Below are 15,608 nucleotides of genomic sequence, written 5' to 3'. Positions count from 1 at the left end.
GTTTGACTCCAGCAAAAATTGCAAGAGGTAAACAGTATGTCCTTAGCTGTGCCACTTTTTCACGCTAATTCTGCTTTGATCTTTCTCTTCTTTTATCCTGTTTCCCTGTTATCCAGTTGTCTCCCTGTCTCACTCTTTTTTTCCTGAAGTTCCCTTTCCTCAGCTTTCTTAACATAACGTACCTGTCCCACTGTGATTCCCTCAGATCTTTCTTTGCTGGGCATAAGCAAGCTCTTCCTGAAAAATTAACTTGCAAAGCAAGAACAGGTAACGTCTTTGCAGTTTTACAGGGTGACATCTTAATCTGAGCAGGGTGACATGAATTGGTTTAATCCCTGGTAACGACAGGAGCTCAAAAACTGGGAGGGAAAGGGATATTTGGGTTTTGTCTAGACCTGGACCTGATCTGACAGGGGACAGAGAAGCCAGCATCAGATGACTTGGAGGCAAGATGACATGCTGGCTTTTGAGGCAGAGCAGCTGCTCTACTAGAGGTGCCTGAGGTCAGCCTCAGCCCTGCCTTTGAGTGGACTGTCACAAGGTCTCAGGGAGCCTGGAGCTGTAATTGCTATTGGTCTCTCCATGACTTATTTCTGACTTGAGAGCTTCCTTCAAGCTTGAGGTTGGGAGGGCTTTAACCTTGGACTGTGTGCTTGGGAGACCCTCATGGTGCTCCAGCGGGAGTCTGTTAACTAAACTTCAGAAATGGGGAAGATTTGTAAACAAGTCGCTGCCGACTGAACACTGGAGGGCCCTGACCTGCTCGGACTGGCCAGTTACCCCAGGACGGGCTAGTGCAGAGGCGGGGTGCCGCCAGGCAGCGCCCGTGGACCTCTGTCAGATGTCATCTGTGTGACCACTGTGGGTGGGTAACAGGCCCCCATCTCCAGACCTCCTGGCGACTCCTTCTTTCTCCGTAGACCCCCGGAGGCCAGGGCCGCACAATTCCTCACCTCCACAGTGGGAGGCCAGCCTTGGCAGTGAGCGGGACGCAGGATTCTGCTTTGTGTCCGGCTGTCTGCGACTTGAATTTGATACAAAGTCCGCAAACATTTCACTGCAAAGGCACATTTTATCTCCCTTTCCAGAACCTCCAAGGGAGCCAAGCTTGGTGGCTTGCCAAACAGGCTCTCCTCCTTATGTCTGATGTAGTGTAAGTGCTGTTGGTTGCCATGCACCTATTGAACCCTACATCTAGAGCTCTGGATGCAAAAGGAAGGTGAGTGCAGTGGGCAGAAACCAGAGGAGGAAGAGGGGCCAACAGTCCGGCGGGCAGTGGGCGCTGGACTAAGCACACAAACAGATGTAGGGAGGCCAGAATGAAACAAAACCCAGAAACCAAAAACAAAGGCAGACACTTCTGCCCTACTCCCTTCTTCCAATGCACCAAGTCTGTGTTGCTGTGGGCTGAAGATTGAATACTGTTTTGGGGCCTCTGATTATAAACCTGTATGTGTAGAGAGTCAGCTCTAAGATGAGGACCTTCTTCACTGAACCAATGGAATCTCATATTATTAAACCTTCCCCCTTAACTTCCACCTGTTCCTCTCCTTCCCTGGCCCTAAGACCCTGAGCCCATGTCTCCTTTTATCTTTGTTGCCTGTTAATTCTTGTTTCATCAGGTGGAAGACTTGTTCTGGAAATTAAGGTTTTGAAGGCAAGGTTCCTCAGCATCCTCTCTTTGGGTAGAGCAGGGTGTCCTGAAGATTTCCATAATCACACCTTCCCTATGCCCTCCTGCACTATTATCCCTAGCATGCATCCGACGCCTTTAATTTATAGCCTTGAACTGCAAGGGGTCTTTGCCAGTGTGTGTATTTTGTCTCCAACCAAGTTGTCAGATTGGGTGAAATGAGCTCCAAGGCTACTAGAATTCTCTGATTCTATGTATTTTATTTTATTTATTTTTTTTAAAAATTATTTATTTATTTATATATTTTTGGCTGCGTTGGGTCTTCATTGCTGTGCGCGGGCTTTCTCTAGTTGCGGTGAGCAGGGGCTACTCTTCGTTGCGGTGCGCGGGTTTCTCACTGTGGTGGCTTCTCTTGTTGCGGAGCATGGGCTCTAGGTGCGCGGGCTTCAGTAGTTGTGGTTCGTGGGCTCTACAGCGCAAGTTCAGTAGTTGTGGCGCATGGGCTTAGCTGCTCCGCGGCATGTGGGATCTTCCCGGACCAGGGCTCGAACCCGTGTCCCCTGCATTGTCAGGCGGATTCGTAACTACTGCGCCACGAGGGAAGTCCTCCGATTCTATGTATTTTAAGAGCTCTGGCAGAATCTTAGTGACTTCATCTTAATGTGCACCCAAGCCCCTAATGGCATAGCAAGCATTCAATACATATTTACAATGACCACCCTCTGGGGGCTTTCGGAGTGATTGTCTTAGAAGTTTTCCGGTCAAGCTTTGGGGTGGGTGATGACATTCCTCTCCAGATGAAAGTCAAGAGGCAGACACCACAGAAACCAAGGCCTCCCTCTAACTGCCTCGTAATAAGAGAGCCCAACTGCTACTTCTTAACAACTGTGAAGCCATGATAATAGACCTAATAAATTTTCCTTGAAGTTTCAAGAGGATGTGGTATCTTTCACTTCCTGTCCCAAACTGCCCTGCATTGTTGCGCCATGGGACAGCTGCTTCACATCAAGGCATGGCCATGTTCCAGCCGAGGAAGGAGGGGTGAAGTCTGGCGTGCCACCGTGATGTAGGGGCAACTATCGTAGGTGGTATAGAAGCTGTCTGGACACTAATGTCTAAAACAGGACATTAAAATGTTAGACTGGGAAGAGACCAGACCCACCATTCCAATTTTACAGAGGAAACACAGATGCCCCATAGGGCAATGAGACCTGCTCGCTGCATGCTAACCCACTGTCATTTATCACACATGCTTTCTTGTCATTCTGCTTCTTTCATAAATAGAGGGCAGGGATGAACAGGTGAAGGTATGTGAAGGAGAAGGGGAGGAAAGGTCAGAAATCACCATGCTCCCATGGTACTTCGTATATACATGCTTTGTCACACTTTGCTTGCATTGCAGGAAAACTTAAACAGAGAGAAATTGAACTGACCTCGCTGTAAAATAATGGGCCATTAACGAAGCGGCTGAGGGACTTGAGGATGGTCCCTGCAAAGTCGGTTCTCACCTTTCCCTGAAGGCACTTTTTCCCTTTCATTTTCTAGCAGTGCCATAATGATGTAATTTGTGTCATGTCTATATAAGAAGAGAACCAGCATACCTCCATGAATTGGTTCTGTTGATTGACTTTCTAAGCTTTTGAGTTTTGAAATGATTCCAGATTTTAGAAAAGTTGTAGGAATGGTAGAAAATTCCTATATACCCTCTACCCATATCTCCAGAATATTGAAATTTTTACCATGTTTGCTTCATCGCTCTCTCTCGCAGTGGTGTTCTGGGGCCAGTTTTTTCTGGCTTGAAAGAGCCCATCGATAAAATTTCTGGACCTTTGTGAGCTAGTTGTTTAACATGGCCATTGTTAAACATTAAGTTATTTTAGCTTACGATTCAATATTAAAAACAACGAGTAAAAGTAAAGAGGCAGATGTTGTAGCGACCATGCCTCCTCCACATTCCAAACTCAAATAAATACACAATAGATCCATACTCAAAACATCTTTTTCTGATTATTTTACTACCGTCTGTGTTCTGGAGGTGATTTTCTTTTATTTATAGTAGAAATATGATATCGTGGAGTGTTACTGTTCATCTCATCCCAACTGCATCTAGTGAGCTCTCGTAGAGACAAATCAGGGCTTGAGTTACTTTTTTTGTTGTTTATCTAGATTTAAGAAAGTGACGAGATGCTGATGATAATGCAGGTTAATGTGTAGTGTGTCTGCAGCTGAATGTGAGTAGCAACCTCAAGTTGGGTGCAGGCGTAAGAGTTTGGCAAAAATCACCAAAAGCATTCTATGAGAAGCAACTGGCTGTATAGAATTTACAACAAAGTGTACTGCATATTTACTTTTTTTTGGTAAATTGTATACTACAGGTTCTTTATCGGTAAAGTGTGTACTGAACTTTTGTGTATACTGCACGTGTTTTTGGCAAGCTGGTTATTGAACACCAGCACACTACTACATCTGTTGAATACATGTTTTTATTTTTTTCTGAGAATAAGGTGCAAATATATTGCTCCATTATCACTAAATACCTCAGAATGAATTTCCTAAAAAATAAGGACATTGTCATACACAACTGTAGTAAGTCATCAAAACTGGAAAATTAACATTAATAATACTACTATGTAATCTACTGATCTTAATCAAGATTTGCTAATTGTTTCAATAATGTCCTTTTTTGCTCAGGATGTAGTCCAGAATCACTCATTGCATTAAGTTCTCATGTCGTCTTATGTCCTTTAATCTGGAATCGTTTTTCATTAAAAAAAAAAAAATCTTGTACTACTCTGACATTCTTTGAAGAGTACAGGCCAGTTATTTCATAGAATGTTCTTAATTTTTATCTGGTGTTTTCTCATGCTTCCATTTGGATTCTGCATATCTGGTAGGAAAACCACAGAAGTGATACTGTGTCCTTCTTAGTGTTTTACATTGGAGGTATACAATGATATATAAATGAATGAGTATGACTATGTTCCAATAAAACTTTATTTTCGGGCTTCCCTGGTGGCACAGTTGTTGCGAGTCCGCCTGCCGATGCAGGGGTCACGGGTTCGTGCCCCGGTCCGGGAAGATCCCACACGCCGCGGAGCGGCTGGGCCCGTGAGCCATGGCTGCTGAGCCTGCACGTCCGGAGCCTGTGCTCCACAATGGGAGAGGCCATAACAGTGAGAGGCCCGCGTACCGCAAACAAAAACAAAAACTTTATTTTCAAAAAACAGGCAGAGGGATGAATTTGGTCCAGGGACCAACATTTTCCAACCCTTGACTTTAGGCTTCAGTGTCCAACATTTGATAGGGTTGACTGAACCTGAGTTCCTTCTGTGAAATGCAAGGTTAAAATACAGAGTAAAAGCTCATTAAGTAGAACTATCTGGGGGCTAAGTCCAGCCCCCTTCATTTAAAAGTCAGAATTGTAGAACATACAGAGAGAATTTCTACAAGTATATCAGGCTACATGTTTTCTAAGTTATCTTTGGTCTCCGGGAGCCAATATTGCCAAGGATGCCCTTTCATATGGTAAAGGCCACCAGAGGAAAATGTCCTTTCTTGTTAGTTGTCCCCATACTTGGGTGTGCGTCATACTCGTTGGTGGAGTTTTCCTCTGTGTGTTCCTGGGCTCTTCTGCTGAAACAGAATCTCAGGAGTGGGTTGAGTTCTGTGTGTTTCTATTTTTAAAGCATTTTCCAGGTGTTCCAGATGAAGCCAGATGAGGGACTGGCACAAAGTGAAGAATTGAGATTCTCAGGGACTTATCTTAATGAAAAGATAAGGATAATCTCTAATTACTGCATTGATTTTATGTAAATAGATTCTTCTAAAGGGTTTGCAATATTTTAAAAGTTAATAAGTAGTTAAAGTACTCTTTCCTAAGCCTGCTCTCTAAACTTGATTGCCACTACTGAGCTGCTTATCAAACTATTTTTTCATGCATAGTGAAAAACAAACTTCAGAACAGCCTCTGCTGGATTTTCAAAAAATAGCAATTATTGGACTCTAAAGAGTCTAAAAAGTGTAGTGGAAATTCAAGCCCATTACCATTTATTCATAAGGACAAGTGACAATCAAAACAGTATCTTTGCTGGATTAAATGTGTTTAAACAAATAGTTAACTATAATACTAGAGGATTAGTATTTTTGGAGGGCTCTATTTTTGATAGAGCTTTAGCTGGTATTCTTTTGATAATCCCTGTTTTTCCTTGGCAGTCGATGCCTCTGTTTGCTTTGGCAATAGTCTTTTAATGTGTTGCATTTTAACATTATACCCGCAGTACAGAATATGAAATTCTGTTTGCCATCAGGTAAGCTGGGGAACTGACAAAATAGTTGTTTGCAAATTGCTTTAGACCTAAGATAGAGAATCTGAAGATATCAATCTAAATGTGGTTTGTTGATGTGAAACTCTAAGCTATTTTTATGTTAAAAATTATATCAATTATTAAGAAAAATTATCTAAGACTTTCAGTGTCATCCTGGGACATTGTCCCACAAGCCCATCCAAGGGTTATTTAGTTCACTAGAGAATGTACTTTTGCTTGAATTATTACTTTCTCTTGCCTAGGGCTCAGACATTGTGAAGTTACATGTTAACCTAGAGACTTTTGTTCATTCGAGTACAAATGGTTTCTGAATGGCAGAGAAGACAACCTCAACGCTTACAGTTTTATTGTCCTGTAGGTCATTAACCAGTTTGGCCTCTAACTCAAGAAAGTAATTTTGCCAGGTTTTTTTAAACTGACTGTGTAAACCTCTGTTCCTTGAATTCTCTTCTGAACTAGCTCTTCTATCCTAATCGTCCCTCATTAGTGGATTACATAAGTTTTTGATTCATGTTTTACATGTGTCAAAGTTGCATGTCTTTCACTTTTTGAAAATCATCTATCTTATTTTTTCTTTAGTGGTCCAAAGTTAGCCGTATTTATTTTCTTACATCGATGACTTTTGATCCTAAATTTTGCTATTTTATAATTGTAGTTGTCAATCATATGAATTAAATATTCTGTCTTTAACCTGTGAAGACAGTTTTTCAAAGTAATCATCAGGAAGACATTTAGTTTAGCTAGAAGATAATTGTTGTGTTCACAGTACACGTGCCAGGTATAGGGTACACTGAGGCAAGTAAGTGGCTCCTGCCACAGCCTTCCTCTGGAGCCTCCAGAGTTTGGTGGGAGGGACAGATAAGCGATGCCATGTGCTGAGTGCTAGGACAGAGATTTGTTCCAGGCAGACAGTCCAGACCTATGGAACTAAGCCTGGCTTTAAGTTCTTTCTTCACTGGAAGGGAGAGCACAGAATTATTCACAAGCTTTATTTAGTCCCTCTTGAGACCAGTAAGACATGAACAGGGCAGCAGCAGAGTAAAGTGCATGACATGGGCTCTGAAGCCAGATGGACTTGGAATGCAACCCTGGCTCCTCCGTTAACTAGTGTGTGACCTTGCAATTGGGTTCAACTGTCTAAGCCTCAGTTTTCTCATCTGCCAAATGAGGATAATAGTACTGATATATAGGATTACTGTAAAGATAAAATGGGACTTGCAGTAAAAGGTTCACTCAGCAGGTCTGGAGTGTTCAAACCTTGTTCCAAAGAAACTGGCCCTTGACGGGCTCCTGGGAGATGACCCCTAAACACTTGGAATATCCTGGCAATTGAGAGTGTCTGTTTACTTGGGACCTTAGGCCACGCCAGATAGTTCAGGCTAACAGTATGATTTATGATGGAGGCCGTGGGTCACACCATTGCAGTTTGAATGCTGGAGGGGCTGGAGACTGAGCAGCTAGGTTGAGCCAGCCTACATGATCGACCACCAATAAAACCCTGGACACCAAGGCTCGGTGACTTCCCTGGTTGACGATACTCTGTGCATGTCGTACGTTGTTGCTGGGATGATTAAGCACTGTCTGTGCAGCCTCAATGGGGGAGGACATCTGGAGGCTCATGCCTGGTCTGTCCTGCACTCTGCCCTATATGCCTTTTACCTTTGCTTATTTTAATCTGTATCCTTTTTCTAGAATAAATGGTAACTATGACTAAAACAGGTTTTCCAAATTGTATGAGTCCTTCTGGCAAATCACTGAATCTTGGGGGGGTTGTGAGGACCCCCAAAACAGGTATAAAGAATAGAAGGTGCTTTGCTCGGCGCCTGGCTTAGAGTCAATTTGGTTCCATCTTTACTCAACTTCTGATGCGTGGCTTGTCCATCCTTTCCAGCCCTGTTATGACCCTTTGGACCCAATGACTGATGTTGCTTTCTCTGCTTGATCTAAAGATTGTTTTCTGGAGACTTTGTTCTGGCGAAGAAAATATCCAACCTCAGATGGTTGACTGATGACGATATTACTAAACAAGGGTCCCTGCGCGTTTAGGCCTAATAATCTATGGCCTGCGCTGGTGGTTAACTTCTGATGCAGGTCTATGTCTTACCTCCCCGACTGGATTATAATTCATGGGAAGTAAATAGTGCTTTCGTTTCCTTGCTGTGCACAGTGCCTGGTGCCTGAGGTGACAGCATGGCCTAATGGGAAGGCTGGGTTTTAGAGTCAGAAAAAGCTGGGCTCAAATGCAACTCAGCTCTTTACCTGCCACGTCAACTTGGACAAGTTGTTCAACCTCTCCGAGGTCAATACATTTGCACCGTTACCTATTCCACAGGGTTATTAGGAGTTTGATGGTGTCCTGCCTGGCTCAGACCTAAGACAGCAATACCAGCATTTTGAGTTAGGTGGCCCACTCAGGAAGGTTGTTTGTGCACTTTGTGTAGATAAAACTTCTCTAACTGGCATAGAATGTTAGGGGACCCTTAGATGGAGTTTCAGCTCCATCCTCTGGTTTGCATGGGCCCCTGGAGTTTCTTAGGAACGAACATGAACTTCACCTATAACCAGGGCTCAGAAATAAACAGACACTGCTGATGGACTGCAGGGCAGGACAAGCGATAAAAGGCAGTTTGCAGGTAGGGACAAATGATTACTTATTGAAGACTGGCTGAAAGCATCTTACTATATGTCAGATTCCATTCTAAGCAATTAAAGCGTAAGGGCTCTTTTAATCTTCCTAACCCCGATGAAGGAGGTCAGTTTTTGAATTTGGAAACTGAGGTCCAGAGAATGTAAGTAACTTGTCCAAGGTGACACAGCTGGTAAGTGGCAGAGCTGGGCTTGAGAGCCAGGCTCTTAAACTTTACACAGCATGGCTCTCATTGAACTAACTGCCTTCCACAGCGCCAGCACACCCAGAGCAGGAGAAGCAGTGGTGAAAATAGGGGCTCTTTATTACTGGAAACATAATCAACTCTCTTGGGGAAAGCTTTCTCAGAGAGTTGGGTGATAAAACAGAAGTCACTATAGCATGAGAGGTCCGCTGCCCCTGCATCAAAAGAGTTAGACATCTGAGGAGGAAAGGGCTTCTCCCTATTGAGAGAGAGAGGTAAATCCTGGAGACTGGCAGGCTGGGAGTGTAAGGCTTTCAGAAAGCAGCCGCAGCAGAGGGACCAGGCATGGCAACCAGGACCTCTGTGGGCTGGGTAGACCAGGTGGCCCAAATGCAGTGTTGGCTCCTTATTAAAGCTCTGTACATGAGGATGAGGAATCAGGGTGCTGGCAGCCCAGATCTACAGCCAGATACCAGAATAACACATTCCCTTTTCATCTTTTTAAGACTTCTTATTGGAGTATATGAAAGAAACGGGAAATGCACACACCATGTATCCAGTTCAATGAACATTTATAGACTGATCCCAGCCTGTGACCAGGATCAAGAATCAAAATGTAACCAACACCCAGAAGTACCACTTGTACTTCAAGTACAAATGGTACTTCAAGCCCGCTGTCATCCCTCCCCAAGGACACCACCATCCTGACATCTAAAGCCTTTGGTTCATTTTGCCTAATTTTTATCTTTTTTCCTCCCTCTTATTCTAATTGCTTTAATGAGTTAAAATTTTTGTAAACTGATGAAATATGTGTGAAAAAAGAGAGATGTAGTTTTTTTTTCTTTTTTATATCTTTGTTGGAGTAGAATTGCTTTACAATGTTGTGTTAGTTTCTGTTGTACAACAAAGTGAATCAGCTCTATGTATGCATATATCCCCATATCTCCTCACTCCTCACTCTCACCCACCCTCCCTATCCCACTTCTCTAGGTCGTCACAAAGCATTGAGCTGCTCTCCCAGTGCTATGCAGCAGCTTCCCACTAGCCATCCATTTTACATTTGGTAGTGTATATATATCCATGCCATTCTCTCACTTCATCCCAGCTTCCCCTTCCCACCCTGTGTCCTCAAGTCCATTCTCTACGTCTGCATCTTTATTCCTGCCCTGCCACTAGGTTCATCAATACTGTTTCTTAGATTCCATATATGTGCATTAGCATACGGCATTTGTTTTTCTCTTTCTGACTTACTTCACTCTGTATGACAGACCCTAGGTCCATCCACCTCACTACAAATAACTCAATTTCGTTCCTTTCTATGGCTGAGTAATATTCCATTGTATATATGTGCCAGATCTTTATCCATTCATCTGTTGATGGACATTTAGGTTGCTTCCATGTCCTGACTATTGTAAATAGTGCCACAGTGAACATTGGGGTTCATGTGTCTGTTTGAATTATGGTCTTCTCAGGGTATATGCCCAGTAGTGGGATTGCTGGGTCATATGGTAGTTCTATTTTTAGTTTTTTAAGGAACCTCCATACTGTCCTCCATAGTGGCTGTATCAATTTACATTCCCACCAGAAGTGCAAGAGGGTTCCCTTTTATCCACACCCTCTCCAGCATTTATCGTTTCTAGATTTTTTGATGATGGCCATTCTGACTGGTGTGAGGTGGTACCTCACTGTGGTTTTGATTTGCATTTCTCTAATGATTAGTGATGTTGAGCATCCTTTCATGTGTTTGTTGGCAATCTGTATGTCTTCTTTGGAGAAATGTCTGTTTAGGTCTTGTGCTCATTTTTGGATTGGGTTGTTGTTGTTGTCATCTTCATATTGAGCTGCATGAGCTGCTTGTATATTCTGGCGATTAATCCTTTGTCAGTTGCTTTGTTTGCAAATATTTTCTCCCATTCTGAGAGTTGTCTTTTTGTCTTGCTTAAGGTTTCCTTTGCTGTGCAAAAGCTTTTAACTTTCATTAGGTCCCATTTGTTTATTTTTGATTATTTCCCTTACTCTAGGAGGTGGCTCAAAAAAGATCTTGCTGTGATTTATGTCAAAGAGTGTTCTGCCTATGTTTTCCTCTAAGAGCTTTATAGTGTCTGGCCTTACATTTAGGTCTTTAATCCATTTTGAGTTTATTTTTGTGTATGGTGTTAGGAAGTGTTAATTTCATTTTTTTACATGTAGCTGTCCAGTTTTCCCAGCTCTATTTATTGAAGAGGCTGTCTTTTCTCTATTGTATATTATATTCTTGCCTTCTTTATCAAAGATAAGGTGACCATATGTGCGTGGGTTTCTCTCTGGGCTTTCTATACTGTTCCATTGATCTATATTTCTGCTTTTGTGCCAGTACCATACTATCTTGATTACTGTAGCTTTGTTGTATAGTCTGAAGTCAGGGAGCCTGGTTCCTCCAGCTCCGTTTTTCTTTCTCAAGATTGCTTTTGCTATTCAGGGTCTTCTGTGTTTCCATAGAAATTGTAAAATTTTTTGTTCTAGTTCTGTGAAAAATGCCGTTGGTAATTTGATAGGGATTGCATCAAATCTGTAGATTGCTTTGGGTAATATTGTCATTTTCACAATGTTGATTCTTCCAATCCAAGAACATGGTATATCTCTCCATCTGTTTATATCATCTTTAATTTCTTTCATCAGTGTCTTATAGTTTTCTGCATACAGGTCTTTTACCTCCTTAGGTAGGTTTATTCCTAGGTATTTTATTCTTTTTGCTGCAGTGGTAAATGGGAGTGTTTCCTTGATTTCTCTTTCTGATTTTTCATTGTTAGTGTATAGGAGTGCAAGAGATTCCTGTGCATTAATTTTGTATCCTGCTACTTTACCAGATTCATTGATTAGCTCTAGTAGTTTTCTGGTGGCATCTTTACAATTTTCTATGTATAGTATAATGCAATTTAAACTGACTGCTTTGGTAAAGACAAAGGTGGTTGCAAAAAATTGCCATCAAAGTTAGTGTGGGTGAGACAAGCATAAAAGATTGGGAAAAAGAATAAAAATCTCAAGGGAAACTACACTGAGATTGCTTTGCAAGTAGCCTTAAACTTTTGTTTGGCTTTCAAGAAGCCAACACTAGAAATCATAGATAATGCATTATGGTTATGGTTGAAGCAAAAAACCCAACTTAGAGCACCAATGAGGGGATCCACATTTAAAAAAGTAAATAAGGTTTAGCCCAACATCAAAATACTGGTGTATGTAAGTACATTTTTAGGGTTTAATTAAAATGTTAATGTGCATATCATTTTTAATGATTCCCCACTTTAATGGGCTCTTTTCTCTCTTAGCTTTGAGATATAATTGACATATAACATTGTGTAAATTTAAGGTGTACCATGTGATGGTTTGGTACACATATATATTGTGAAATGCTTACCACAGTAAGGTTGGTTAACCCATCCTTCCCCTCACATAAGTGCCATTTTGTTGCTATTGTTAGGGTGAGGAGATTTGGTACCTACTCTGATAAGAACTTTCAAGTACATGATACAGTATTGTTAGAAGTAGTGACCATGCTGTACATTAGATCCTGCGAACTTCTTCCTCTGTAACTGGAAGTTTGTACCCATTGCCCTACGTGGCCCCATTACCACCCCCCCAAAACCCTCCAGCCTCTGGCCACTACCATTTATTCTCTGTTCTGTGATTTTGGCATTTTTAGATTCCACATCTAAAAGAGATCATACAGTATTTGTCTTTCTCTGTCTGACTTATTTCACTAAGTGTAATGCCTTCAAGGTTCATCAAACGTTGCTGCAGATGGCAGGATTCCCTTCTTTTTTATGGCTGAATAATATTCCATGGTGTACATGTAGGTATATATATACACACACACACACATATATATGTATACATCCCCCTCCCCCCCCACATCTTCTTTATCCGTGCATCCGTTGATGGACAGTTAGGTTGTTCCCATGTCTTGGCTATTGTGAATAATGCTGCCATGAACATAGGGGTGCATGTATATCTTCAAGACAGTAATTTCGTTTCCTTTGGAAGTGAAGTGGGATTGCTAAAGCGTATCGGTTTTGATCTTTATATTAATGGGATCATTCCTGTGTTTTCTTTTGTGTCCTCCTTCTTTGCACAGCTGTGTGTCTGTGCTCTTTATCCGTACTGTTGTGGGTGCAAGTTGCTCATTCACTCTCATTGTGGCTTAATGTTCCGTTGAGTACATGTATTGAATAGCACAACATTTTCATCCACTCTGTTGTTCATGGGCACTGGGGCATAGTTTCCAATTGGGGGCCCCCTCCCCTTTTGAGGATCCATAGAGAGACACAAGAAGGGGGAAGTTTGAGACTCTTTCATGGGAGGGAACTAGGGGCAAATTCTTATGGTAATTGTCTTAGGACTCACAACAGGGGATTCTCAGAAATATTTGGAGACGAGGAATGAACAGGGACCTGAGTTCTGAAATGTGAGGGGTTGCCTGGACATTTGCCTTCATTTGTGGTCAACACCTGGAGAAGCCTGTTATGCATGGGTTATGAGGATTGGAAACAATACATGAAACACCTAACCTGGCACCAAATAGGCACCCAATAAACGGAAGTGGTGGATATTATTATGCACACACTGAATAGTCACTGTTAACTTTATGAATCAATATTTATGTGTAACAAAAATGGGATATGCTGGGGCTTCCCTGGTGGCGCAGTGGTTGAGAGTCCGCCTGCTGATGCAGGGGACACGGGTTCGTGCCCCGGTCCGGGAGGATCCCACGTGCCACGGAGCGGCTGGGCCCATGAGCCATGGCCGCTGGGCTTGTGCGTCTGGAGCCTGTGCTCTGCAACGGGAGAGGCCACGACGGTGAGAGGCCCGCGTACCACAAAAACAAAACAAAACAAAAAAAAGGGATATGCTAATAAGAAAGAGAAAGGTGTGTGAAAAGTTGTACATCGTCCAAGTGGGTACTGTTTTCATCCTCCCTGGAGGCCACAGAGGCCTACAGCAGACTGGGAGGGCTTCAGGCACAGAATACAGCCAAAAGGAACCCTAGGAAGTTCCATTCAACCCCTTCATTTAGCACACAGAAGGTAGAGAGTTCTGTGACTTGTCCCTGGGAGCCTCTGAGTGACTGCTTGTCAGCTTGTAAAGGCAGAACCAGGAGTCCTGGTCAAAGGAGAGAAAGAAGCACACCTCACCCAAAGAGGCAGGGATGAGGGGTGGGGGAATTCATTGGTTTACAAAGTCGATTTGTTGAAGGTTAGGTGGAAGATAGCCTTAGGATCATTTGGAAACCTGGTCTGGAATGTTCCAGGACTCTCCACTCATCTCTTAGTTGGTTTTTTCCTCTCAGAAGACTTTCTTCCCAAAGCAGAAGTAGGCATCTCAGCTTCACTACCGGAGAGGGGCCATCTCACTTCCTCAGTCCCTAAAATTAGGGGGAGGCTCTGATTGGTCTTGTTGGGGCTTATACTTCCCCTTGTGGCTCGGGAAGGAATGCTAGGGTATGCTTTAATTGGCAGCCTCCTTTAGAAATATGTGTTTTTGGGGGAGGACCAGTTCCCCCAAAGAAGGAGAGTAGTATTTCTGGAAGAAGCAATGCGGGGGCGGGGCAGGCAGAAAGACCGCTAGGTATCCATGGTTTCAGGTAAGATGCTTTGGATTGCAAGTAACAAATCCTAACAGTGAGGGCAGTTTGTTGGCTCACATGACTTAAAAATTTCAACATTTTGGTTAGGTTCAAGGAACCTAGCTTCAGGAACATTTTGATTAGATTCAAACTCCTTTTTTCTGTTATTTCCTTTTGTTGGATATTTCCTGCTGTGAGTGTTAGTTTCATCCTCAGCCTAGCTTCCAGGACAAAAAAATATTCATGTCATCCACTGAAGTCCCAAGATTCATTCTGATTGGACTGGGTTAGGTCACAAGTCTAGCCCTGGCCCATTTTGTTGTGGTCAAGTGGAATACACTAGTTGGCTTTTCCTAGATCTTGGTCCACCTCTGGAGCTATGGGAGAGTTGGCTGCCCTAGCAGAGAGAAGCATGGATGCTAGGGTTGGGGAGCAAGCCACAGGGACCCACTTTATCATTAAGAAGACAAAGATAGGTTAAAGAAATTACCCCAGATCACACACCTAGTAAATGGTAGTTATAAGATTTGAGCTGAAGTGAGCTAAAGTCCACTTAATCCCCAAGATCATGAGCATTTGACTAGAATTCCTGTCATATGAAGCTGTCCCTGTTCTCTGTTGCTGCATTACACACTACTTCAAACAGTACTTAAAACAGTAACAAATTATGATTTCTCACAATTCTGCAATCTGGGCCGAGCTCATCTGGGCATTTATTCTGTTCCATGGGGCTGGATCATCCAGGATGGCTTTTCATTCACAGGTCTCGTGCCTCCGTTGGGGTGGCTGGAAGAGCTGGGTGTTTTTAAGCATTTCTCTCTCCACTGAGCTCACCAGTAGGCTAGATAGACTTTTTCACATGGTGGCCCAGGCTTCCAAGTATAAGTAAGGCATCACTTCCAAAAGGATAAGCCTCTGCTTATGCCATCCTTGCCCGTTTTCACTGGCCAAAACAAGTCACATGGCCATGCCCAGCATCAATGTGGGAAGAATCTACACAAGGTTGTGAATATCAGAAGGCTTAGGTTATTGGAGACCAACCAATGTAATGACCTCAGTGGTGTACTTTTGTCTCCTTCCAATGTAGAAACTATTCTGCCCTAAGGCAAGGAGCAGAAGCCTTTTTTTTTTAAAATTTATTCATTTTTAAAATTTATTTCTTTATTTTTGGCTGCATTGGGTCTTCATTGCTGCACATGGGCTTTCTCTAGTTGCAGCGA

At 42.8% G+C, this 15,608-nt stretch overlaps 1 long non-coding RNA gene across 4 annotated transcripts in view; it reads left to right on the top strand.

The window, feature by feature from the left end:
- LOC109551557 (uncharacterized) overlaps nucleotides 1-15,608 on the top strand; it is a 628,536-nt gene that overhangs the window by 146,467 nt on the left and 466,461 nt on the right. The gene's annotated exons all lie outside the window — the stretch shown is intronic.

Source organism: Tursiops truncatus, chromosome 10 (genome assembly GCF_011762595.2).
Source record: "Tursiops truncatus isolate mTurTru1 chromosome 10, mTurTru1.mat.Y, whole genome shotgun sequence".
Lineage (NCBI taxonomy): Eukaryota > Metazoa > Chordata > Mammalia > Artiodactyla > Delphinidae > Tursiops > Tursiops truncatus.
Note: the sequence above shows the minus strand (reverse complement) of the source record. Positions and strands in the feature narration are given on the sequence as shown.